Source organism: Gambusia affinis, linkage group LG07 (assembly GCF_019740435.1).
Source record: "Gambusia affinis linkage group LG07, SWU_Gaff_1.0, whole genome shotgun sequence".
In the NCBI taxonomy this organism is placed as follows: domain Eukaryota; kingdom Metazoa; phylum Chordata; class Actinopteri; order Cyprinodontiformes; family Poeciliidae; genus Gambusia; species Gambusia affinis.
The window spans coordinates 28,967,550-28,979,175 of record NC_057874.1 but is presented as its reverse complement, the minus strand read 5'-3'; the positions used below and the strand labels follow the sequence as shown (position 1 = coordinate 28,979,175).

The 11,626-nt window shown below is 37.5% G+C and overlaps 1 long non-coding RNA gene across 3 annotated transcripts in view; it reads left to right on the top strand.

Moving 5' to 3' along the window:
- Positions 1-1,804: 1,804 nt before the first annotated feature.
- Positions 1,805-11,626, top strand: part of LOC122833957 — a 36,398-nt gene continuing 26,576 nt past the window's right edge. Inside the window, exons 1-4 of one of the 3 annotated variants that reach the window (XR_006371090.1) lie at positions 1,805-1,941; positions 5,761-5,876; positions 8,796-8,988; positions 9,106-9,575. This is a non-coding gene — a long non-coding RNA (uncharacterized LOC122833957). Of the gene's footprint in view, positions 1,942-5,760; positions 5,877-8,795; positions 9,576-11,626 lie in introns of those variants that run through there. The other 2 variants (XR_006371091.1, XR_006371089.1) reach the window with 2 other exon arrangements.

The following is an 11,626-nucleotide window of genomic DNA, read 5'->3' as shown; positions in this document are numbered from 1 at the left end:
GCAGGGTTCAAGCAAAATAGGGCTCTGTGTGTGTGTGGCCTGCCTCTACAAATAATGGATAGCTACTGAGGGAAAGGGTGCCAAAAATGTGTGTGTGTGTGTGAGTGTGAGTGTAATTACAAATGTGAATTTGTGAAATATTGCTCTCATGTGCGCAAATGCCTAATAACTAATGCTGCCGGCTAGATGGGTGGAGAGCAAAGCAGCGATCTCGGAGTCATTCTTCACCTCAAGGTTGGCACTGCGGACACACACAGACACACACATACATCAAAGATGGACAGATTATTCTGCCATGGTTGTCCTGTCTTAAGTTAAAGTCTTCATCAGCTCCATCAGCTGGAACTCTGTCATGGATGCATGGTTACAATCCTGGATAGGCAGACCCCTTCGTTTGCATTCCCCCAAACAATAATCACACAACTATATAAAGTGTTGCATTATATTTATTTTTGACTAAATTCTTCCTGCAATTCTATAAAAGTTAGAATTTATAAATAATTCTATCCAAGCAGCCCCATCTTCTAATCTAAAGCCAGTGAACTTTGAGTTTGACATGCAGCATCAGGAAGCCATTGCTTCAATATCCTGTACAGTTGGTGCCCAAACCTTTACAGGAGAAACCAACAAGTTGAAAGAAAAAAAAACACTTTCTAATAAAAAATGTTTGATAAATCAACATCTGAGGAATCATTGTAGATCAAAAATGGGTTTTGTATGTAAATTTTACTGAAGAAGTTCTAAACCAGGGGTGGGCAGTCCTGGTCCTGGAGGGCCGCTGTCCTGCAGCTCTTAGAGTCTCCCTGGTCCAACAACCTGAATCCAACAGCTGAATCTCCTCCCAAGTGCAGTCAGGTTCTCCAGAGTCCTGCTAATGACCTCACCTGTGATTCAGGTGTGTTAAAGTAGAGAGGTTGCAGGAGACCGGTCCTCCAGGCCTGCAGTGCCCACCCCGGTTCTAATGTTAACTTTTTGGTCTAGAATTTATTTTGTCTGTTTCAGCAACAGAACCCAGACATATGTCACTCTGTCCTTTCTAGCTTTCTATATTTAGCCAAGTTTGTCAATTAAAACTATACAAGAAGTGTTTGATGAGAGAAATATTTTGTGTTTTTCATAAGTATTCTAATATTCAGCATCTTTTTTGAAAGGCCTCGCATCACTGAAAATCTGGCCCAGGGTGCTATTCCTGAACTGTGGCTCCAGGGTACAGAAAATTAATTCAAGGTCACACTTTGAACATCCCTGCTATATAGCCTATAGAAATAAATATGTATGGTGAAGGAAAATAGTTTTTGGGATTTGTGTTAACATATTGGGTCTTTTTTCCATCAAATCAGATTAAAGAAAAATATCATTTGGCACTCAGAAAATATTGTAACACAACCACTCTTCTTAAACATCAACCAGTTCTGATTTAGGAAATGATCTCTACGCAGCAAAACAGTATTCAAATGGAATAAGGTTTCTTGTATTGTTGAAAAGTAGTAGTCTGATTCTCTGTGAATATTTTTTCTTTCAAATTTCTGCTATGCTTTTCTGATTTGAGGATTACCGGTAGGTTGAGCCTGGCAAATTATTAATGGGATGTTAGTAAGTGTTTCACAGATCTGCAAATATTTACAGAAGCAGAAATCAAAACTTTTTATGAATGCTGCAAAGTAACCATGCTGCTGCTCATAATGTCTAACTTAACTTGGACCAATTATGACCTATGATACATTACACCAAGAATTCACCAATTACTTCCTGTTTTAATTTGTGTAGATTTTTCCCTTCCTCACACCTTTGACTGTCCCTGCGATTAACACACCTGTTGCCTGGATCGTCCCTCCTGTGTCAGATCCCAGGCCTGCTTCCTGGTTTGTTTTCACATTCCAGTGTCTTTACGGACTGTATGACTTTCCCTGCTTGTGCTGCAACCATCATGTCGTCTATTGAGTAAGTAAAGTTTTTTTCTCCATAATCTGTTTCTAAATGTGCATCCTGTGCTTCAGACCAGTTGCAATAGTTACCCACTTAATTGTGTTTTTGCAACTCCTCCATAAATTTTTGGTCATTTTTGATGAAAAAAGCTGCTTTTCTCTCTTTCACCTTTCAGCATTTAGATTTACTTCCTAAGTTTGTAGCCACATTTTCTTATGCTTTTAAATATCTTTATAGCCTTAATTTTGTAAGCTATATGTCCCAAAAATGATATAAAATAAAACTCTGCATATCACATGCAGGCTGTGTATTTTCTATGAAGAAACTTTAAAAGCTGCTGCTGTTTCTCTCTTGGAGGTACTACAGACTTGACATGCTGGGTTTGTGCATATCTTGTGTGCTGTTGCAGAGGTGGTGTGCACTGCATTGATAATTGTGAACATGGAGTGTTTGTGCTGCAGGTATTGATAGGATGTTTCCTGAGAAAGGTGAGACTGGAGTAGCTGAAGTTGGCTCTTGTTTGTGCAGCAGAGCTGAGCTTCTTAAACTATAAGTTTCAAAGTGAAGCTTTCTCATGAAGCCTCACTTTGATGGAATTTGGGATTTTATGTTGAGCACAAACATTGAGTAAATGCTTGCAAAAAGTTTCATTACATTTAAATATTTAATAATCCATTGAATTCATGAAAACAGGCAGAGTGAAAGACATGACTATGCTGATGAGTCATTGTAAGTAAATTGTGTAAGCTGCAGGATGTATGGAATCAAACACGACTGCAATCTGATGCAGTTTAAAGCCAAAGTATAGATCTTTGTTCTCTACTACTCTGGTAAAATATTGAAAAATGCCTTAATTTAGTTACTTCTTTGCATTGGTGACCATTCTGAATTGCTATTTTGCTTTTTATGAGCACTGTTTATTTTTTTTACAGTTCCTGCACTGAAATCCTGCTTTGAAAGTCTCTGTTTCTGCAGCACCTCTCTGACGTTGAGTTAAAAACATCCTCTTAGATCCAAGTTTTGTCTTCCTGTCTGTGCTGATGGTTAATTTTAAAGCCGGCAGCGTGTGAACACTGTGTCCTGCTTGTGCATGTGCATCCATTAAATTACCTGTGTCATTTTGTAACAGGCTGTGTGTATCAGATCCTGTGCAGTGACCCCTAAAGTCACCTGTATGCATGGACACAGACTCATGCATCCATAAACAAACATGTAAGCTCATTATAAATTAATCAATGTGTCCACAATCTTGTCAGTACAGGGACCTTAGTTCATATCCAGGCTTCTTATTTTGTACAGGTGTAAGAAAATGTGAGCTATATTGGGTGTTTAATTATTCATTAGTGCTTCCTAAAGCCACAGAGTGTAGAAACTGATTACCTGCCTGTAAGCACAGCAGTTGCAGCTATTAAAGTTTGAATTCTAACACAAGAACCATACTGACATATTAATAGACAAAATATGAAGGTGTGTCTCAATATTTATAGGATCCCTGATGTAGTGACACTAATAGCAGTATACAATATATTAAAATCCAGCCCATGACAAAAGGTAGAGCCTTATACAGGCTTGGACTGTACTGTCATTAGGAGCCTGAGATCTTTCTTTTTTAATCTAATTTCTACTTTTCACTTTATAGTTCATGTTCTGCAGAGTGAGAGTGGCTGTTCAAGAATTAAAAGATTTCCCATATATAAACATCATCAGGTTTGCTGAATTTAGTTAACAGATTTTTCATCTAACTTGCCAATAAATGCTGGGAACCAATCAAGAAAAAATATAGGTACTTGGTTTGCTTACTATAACACTAAGAATCACAAAATGTTCTGAAATTCAACTTAATTAAATACATCTGATGCAAAATGCAGCTGACAGAATAATTGTCGTAACGTCAATAAAAAAAAATAAAAAAAAAGAGAGATCTTTTATGGAGAGAAAACTTCAGGACCTCAGACTCAAGAGTTAATTGTGTGATGTTCTACTAATGGCCGTATGATAAGGATCACGGCAGCCATACTTTGAGCAATTTCAGGCGTTTCATTCTGCTTCATCGTCTAATTTCAATGAAAATGGATCCATTTGTCTGTGTTGAAACAAAATGCCAGACGTCCTTTTACATCTCACAATGCTGCTTGGTTTGTATTAACACCAGAGTGCTCTAAATATTTTAATATGCACTTATCATTTTTGTCAAAATACATAGTAAAATCCCTTAAACTTTCATATTTCAAATTGCGTATAAATACACCGTGGTACTTTTCCCTGTTGAGTAAAACATATTTTCTTTTTCTCTACGTCCCATCAGACTGGATGACTTCTTTCAAATGAAAGCAGACATCTGTTGAGTGCTTGATGGAGGTCACACCTGCTTGTTGGATTCAAACAAGCTGTCCATCTAAACAATCTGAGCCAAAGAGAAAATAGAAACCATTATTAAAAAGCAGCTATTATTGCATTAAATTCCCCTCGGAGATTTGATGTGCAATTTAAAGGACAAAACCGAATAATTCTCCACAAATTACAGCCTTAACATCCATTCATGTATCCCAGGAAGCATCAGTTCCATTAATGTTGAGATAAACCAAGTCTAGGCATCTTGGATTTTTGTGGTTTTGGCCTTCTTAACTCTGAGAAAAGTGTCAGATAATATCTATAGGAAATAAGCCACAAGCAAGATTTCTTTTAATTAAAAAAAGATATGATAGAGTGATAATTGAAGTTGAACCTCAGTTGTAGTAAGTAATGTTTATTCAGTGTTGTAAGACAAGATGTGTGACAGGGGGAGGGTAACACTGGACACTAACATGATTATAAAGGAACCTGCTATTATTATGTTCACAGCAGGATCTGCAGGGGAGTGGGATCTGACTATGCTAATCACTGCAAAATTGGATTTCACAGAGAAAGTAGGAGGTCAAATATTTTAGGAGTAAAACAAAATTATTCCTCAGTTGTGAAACTGCTAATCTGAACAATGTTCTTATAGAAATCAAGTCAAAATCAAACCCTGTTTTCCTATATTTTGTTAAACAGCAGTTACTAATTTTAACTTTTACTAATGTTATTTTACATCCTTACTTAGACACATACAGCATACTACGTTGGCATGTAGAAGTCATTGGTTTAAATTTGAATGTGTAACTGGTCTGGAGTTGTAGCAATGATGCAGTCTCAAGCACTCAGCAGCCAATTTTTTCATTCTCCTGGTATGAGATAATTTTAAGCATTTTGAGAAAGTCTATGAAATATCCACAAAATGTACATTTCATCAGTGTCTATGCACAATACCTATAACCTTTATTGAAAAGCCCATCAATTTTCTTCCTAGTTCTATTCAGTTAATTCAGGTAAACAGATAATTAGCAGACTAAACTTAGGTTGACTATAAACCTAAAAAGCATTCAATGGTATGACCTATCCACCTCCTGACTCTTCCTAACTATCATCAACTTTCTAAATTTCCTTTCTTATTCATATAAACAAATACTAAAACTCACTGAACTCTTGGGTTTTATTTGATGTCAATGTTGCACATCTTGGTAGACTATTTGGAAATAAAATTGTTATAGTTGGAGTAAATAATACTGTTAGTTTCTTTTCTTTTTGGTAACTTCTTTCCAAAGAAGTTGGTGTCTGTTTGTCGTTAAAGCATCCAGTCAACATAAGGTTGGTTGGACCTTGTTTTGTGTGCTGGTGTAACATCATGTTGGCACAGGAAGAAGACGTCTGCAAACTGTTCCCAAAAAGTTGGGAACATGAAATTATTCAAAAGGTTTTGCAAGAGTCTTAACAGTTAACAGTTTTCTTAACAGTTCTTCTCTCTGTAACTAACAGGTCCAACAAGATTCCTGAAAACAGATCCACACCATAATCCCGTCTGTTTGACACAATTCTGCCTGGCAAGCAAAGTTAGTTCTGGAGGCCAAACCCAGTTTCGGTGATTTGGAGGGGTAAGCTGATACTTTTGTCAATTTTAGCTGTCTAGTATTTCTTAGAACTGGTAATCCTAACACTTGACATGTTTTTCATAAATTCCTCTTCAGGTTCATTCTAGTTCCAAATCTTGAATGAATCATAAATGTTCTTAACTGTTTAGTTTTTAGTCTTTGTCTTGTCTCTAGAGAAATACTGTTAGTACTTCTTGTTAATGACATGAGTCTACAGTCACTCATGTTATGAACTTCTGGCTAATTTGTGGTGGTTCTTGTGTTGGAAAGTCTGATTCTTTAAACTATCCATTCCAGCAAATCTTTGATTTGAGTTTTTCAGTTAAAGAACTTTTTTGTAAAATGGAGTATGACATTTCTGAATTTCCAACTTCTTAACAACTGTGTAGGCCCAGTTCCACCATATTGGCATATTTTCATAGATTCTGATGTTCAATCATCCTTGAGGACACTTTCAGTTGGTAAAATGTTTCAATCTAACAATAAATAAAATAACATGGTAAATACTAGTAATTTTCTCCAAGGAATCCAAATGTAACACTCAGAAGGAAAATGTGTTACAAAGAAAACATATACTTCAGTTAGGAGCAAATTGAATGCCTCCAGGAATGTGAGAAATTGAGTTTCTTAAAAAGCTTGGTCTTTGGTTTGTCTCAAGTGAAACACAGATTTTTAGCGTGTCCTGTGATTTATGTGCAACACCATTTAATTTAGTTTATTTATATAGAACTGGTTCACACCACAGTATCACCTCAGGGCACTTTACTTAAAAGCAACTCATGATGGACAAAAAGGGACTCACTTGTGCCGAACTCCAGGCAGCACTTATTGTCATTCATGTGTGCAAACCTTTCTGCTTTGAGTGTCTGTCTCAAAGAGAGTTGATCGACATAAATTTTAATGCAAATGTCTGCACTGAGGAAACCTTGGATCACCCACTGACATACCCAATAGCTTTCTCCAAAAACTAAAGATGTTCTTTGTTGTGGATGGAGGAATCCCATTAACCTTTGGGAGCTTTGTACTTTTAAACTGAAGTCTTTGTGTTGCTGGGTGAGGGTTTGATGATAATCGCTCAGGCTTTGGAGCCTTATCAATATGTCAAGCCGGTTGACAGAATTTTCATGCCAGTTATGTCTTTTGGTTTATTTTTGACAGGCTTTTTGTGTTTATATTTGCATGTGCCTTTCTGAATGTATCAACTGGAAATGTCAGACAGACAAAGCTTAGGATTGTCTGTATATTGTTGATTTAAAAACCAAATCACAGAATATCTAGTCGGCTGTATTTCCTCTGAATTTTTTGACTTCTCTTATGTTCTTATGACAAGATAACTTGAGGTGGCGACTTATTTCCTGATTTTTAATTTGTGATTCCTGAATTATTCTCTGCCCTGATATAGTCATGAGACAACTTGGAGTGTAACATTGCATTTTTATTTATCTTTTGGAGTTATCTGTCTCTGAACATTAAGTTATTGGCAGTCATAGCTCAATCGATGTGCCCTTCAAGGAAGATGTGAGACCTCAAAATATATGCTGGGCCTGCTGTAACTTCTACAAAAGCAAGAATTAGAGGCAGGAACATATAGCCAGGAACGGTGGCTTTAGAACTTGAATGGGCAAATATTGCCAAGACATTATATTCTAATAGACTTTGGCATGTTAATAAGAGTATCTGTATATTGTGAACACATTTATTTTGTAACATCAATGTCTTTATTAGATTATAAACCAGCAATAATATATTAGCTGTGACAACATTTAGCCTCCATGGCAGAAATTAAAATGCATTACTTCTTTTTATCAGTCTGAGATTATCAGAGACTGAAACACTCATCTTTTAATAACTAATACTTAAAATAAGGGACATTTAAAAAATATTAATGCCATTCAGTATGTGGCAGTTTAGTTTAAAGGGATTCTCTAAATCTTGACAACTCAAAATGTCGATGAGGGGAAGATGAAGCATTTTGTTTTGTCCATTTCCTATCACTGGAACAGAGAGAAGGAGGTGAGCATGTAGTTTTCAGTCTCTCTTTTCTACTTTCTGTGAAAGCAGCTCATCTTTATTCCACGGTTATAAATGTGTTGTAAATGTGATTGACTGGCTGACTTGTATTTATAATTCAGCTTGAGGAAAGATAAAGTACATTTTAACAAAAGCTATCTGGACGAAGTCTGAATGAGCTTGTATTATCCCATTGACATTTCAAGTCTTAATATTATATCCCAGAAATTACCTGAACACACCTATTTGGTTTAATTTAGCCAGTTTCTGACAGGTGAATCCATATCCTGATTAAATTTGGACGGATTGCTTTAGATCTGATATTTTAAAAAGTGGCATTCTGGCTCCATTGATTATTTTATCACCTTTTGAATGAGCCTCTTTCCACCATGGATGTATTTCCTGAGGGAAAAATGTTTGAGCAGATTATAGTGATGGGTGGGGGGTCTGGAGCCGGGGAAGCTGCAACAGACTTCACTGTGTTTAAACTGTGTTTGAGGGAGATTGATGGCTGTTGTAGTAAATGTATTGTACACCCCAGTTATTATTCTCAGGATTATAACTGTTTATAAACACAACTATAAATGCACAAACTCTGCTGCTGATTTAGATTGGTAGTGTTTTGTTTGAGTTATTCCCTTTAAATACACACCTGCACAAAAGCAGCATTTACTGATCCCTGCAGAGATATCTGTTGTCTCTTCGCTAAAGTCTTTGTGAAACATAAATCCCCTTTCACCTTCAGTCCCAAATCAAAGATAAATAATTCCCTTTTAAAGATGCTTTTTATTCCACAACCTTTTCTGTTCTCTTGAGCTGCGCTCAAACATGAAGCATTTCTTTAAATCTTGTACAGACTAAAATGTCCAACTCACCCTTCTTCTGTTTCCTCTCGGCTTGTTGGCATTGCAGGTACAACAATGGGCTACAAAACTGACAGTCGCCAAGGGTACGACAGCAACAGCTTCGCGGTGTCACCTTGGTGATGGCTGCTCAGTGATGGAGGAGGTTGTTAAGTAGAGGCGACATGTGATACTGACACAGCAGGGAGCACAGTACCGGATGCCAGCTTCCTAACTGTTGACATTGAGCCCTTTAATGCCAGGTGAAAAAGCCCCTTCTGCAACTCACTTCCATTTTGAAGTCATTTTAGTTAACTTCTAAATGAAGCGTGTGTGTGTCAGCCCAGGGTCTTTTTTGTGTCCTGTTTTTGGCATTTCAGCGATCCCATATAGCTAGAATGGTTGTCTACGTCTCCCAGGGCAGATCTCTTCTCTCAGGATATCTGAAGATTGTATCCTGATTGCATGATTGACTTTATTAAATCAACACTGCACACAGCATCAAAGTGAGCAGACCACAGTGATGGAATTGTAACCTGTGTTTCAATGCCCTTCAACCACTTGGACTATATATGTGTGTGTGTGTGTGTGTGTGTGTGTGTGTGTGTGTGTGTGTGTGTATCTGCACCATCTTTTCTGTGCAAACCTCTGGTATTTGTAGAGACTTACTGTGAACGCTGCAGTCAGGGGCGTTCAATTACACAGTCGCTCATAATAAAAAGGGGGAAATGACAATAGCAATTAATTCACCTTGGCTACAAATACACTAAATTCAAAAGTCGATACTTGCTGCTGACACAATAGAACTTAAAGATTTTGTCACTAGTTCAATTGCCCTAGCTTCAAAGTTGCAGTATGTTTATTTTTTTTTTTTCTCCCCACCAGGGGGTCTTTTGTGGGCTCTACTGTCCCTTATTAGAAAGTAGGTTGACAGGAAAGAGGGAAGTAGAGGGGGGAAGACATGCGGAAAATGTCAGCTGGGTCTGGGCATCGAACCCGCGACCGCCGCGTCGAGGACTGAAGGCCTCCAAATGTGGGTCGCGCTATCCCCTACGCCACCACAGCACGCCCTGAAGAGTTGCAGTATGTTTATTTTACAAAAATGCCTTAAATATTTATTTAAAACTGTTACTATGTTGGCACAGTTTTAAACGGGATGAGACTGATAATCTGTGAAAACATTGTGCTCCTCTGCCTTCTCCCAGTGCTCCTACTGCCATCTGCAGAAATCCACTGCTCAGTCAGAAACAACCAATCAGAGCCAGGAGGAGGTTTTTGGTGATTCAAACATGTTAATGCACTGCTCAGTGTAATAATGGTGAAGAAACTATTTACTTTTCCAGCAAAACTTCATCTGCCATCACCAATGGCTAAGCACTAGCAGCACATACACAAACATGATTGTCAGTGCTAAGACCTTGCTCTCATTGGATGTTGGATCACAAGCAGAATGCAGAGGAGCTTTTTCCTTTTTTATAATTATCTGTCTGATAATATACTGTCACATTATAGCAACTGGTTGAAAAAATATGGAGAAAACATAATTCATGCAAAAGTTGCATAATGCAGCTGGAAGTATTGGAAAGGTTTTTCAGTTTTATTAATGTTTTGAAAGGAGAAATTTGAGTGGAAGTACCTTTCAAATTAAAGGTACGCTCTAAAGTTTGTAAAAGTCCTTTAAAACCTTTTAAAACTTCAGGGTTGCTGAATAGACCAACTAGCACCAAGTAAGTAAAGTAGTTGGATGAAGAAGAATCATGTGTCTAGATTGTTCTTGCTTTCATGTACTTTTTATTGCATTATGCACAGCTGTGTAATGCAGCAGGACATATTTTTACCCTCTCTTCACTCTCCATCGTTCTTTCATCCACCGTTTGGAGGAAAATGTTTGATGGAAGCCTTTTCTTTCATTGTGGCAGATCGAGTTCTTATTTCAGCTGTAATTAAAGATATCAGATTTTCATCACAGCCTTCTTTATTTTTAGCAAATTCTGCATCTTACTCATTCATCCTCTTCATTGCTCTTAATACTTTGCAGTACCACTCAACCGCTTTATCCTACTTTGACACCTTTCATTTTATTTTTTTGAGCCAAGGCACAAAAAAGAAATGACCAAGTGTAGAGAGATGAAAAGTGCCCCATAGTATTTTTTTAAGCCATCATTCCTGTCATGTATGTTCTCTAAGTGTAGTTTATCCTAATCTTACCCCTTAACAATTTAGTCTATCCATGTTATATTGATCCAGTCATCTGTTGATCCATTAAACCATCCATTCTACCCCTTTTCTCTCAGCACAGCGGTTCCCCTTGAGCCATTAGTAGCGATGTGGGAAACAAAGCTCTGCCTCTTGCCTGGATGATGTCCTTCTTGTACTCTAAGTGAAAAATATTCAGCAATTTCTCAATAGAAGTTGGCCAATGGAGCTGATGGGAGAGCACAATCCACTCAAGAACAGTAAAACTGGGGAAGAAAGTTCCCAGATATCGCAGTTATCTTGATGAGTCATCATAACCACGCAGAATTGGTTGTACTTTTAGTTGTAGTTTTAAATGAGGATTTGCATTTTTTATTTACTTTATGCTGTGTTGGGGGAGAATCCCTTTGTCTCTCCAAAAGCTTTTTTTTTTTTTTTCTTGTTTTAGTTTAGACCTGGATTGTTCAGACCCTTCATGAAACAATTCTCTCTTGTCCATTTCTTTGTCCATGCTTTTATAAATCAGAGTTTATCCACAGGATGATTTTCTCCTACCACTTATTTCCATCCATCTCCTCCCTGCGGGCATTTTTCTGCTGCAGAGTGCCCACTGTTGCTAATCACTCTTGCTCAGCCTTGCCTCCAGCAACGATTAATGGGTTTCATTTATGCTCATTTGGAGAAAACACCTGTGACCAATCAGAG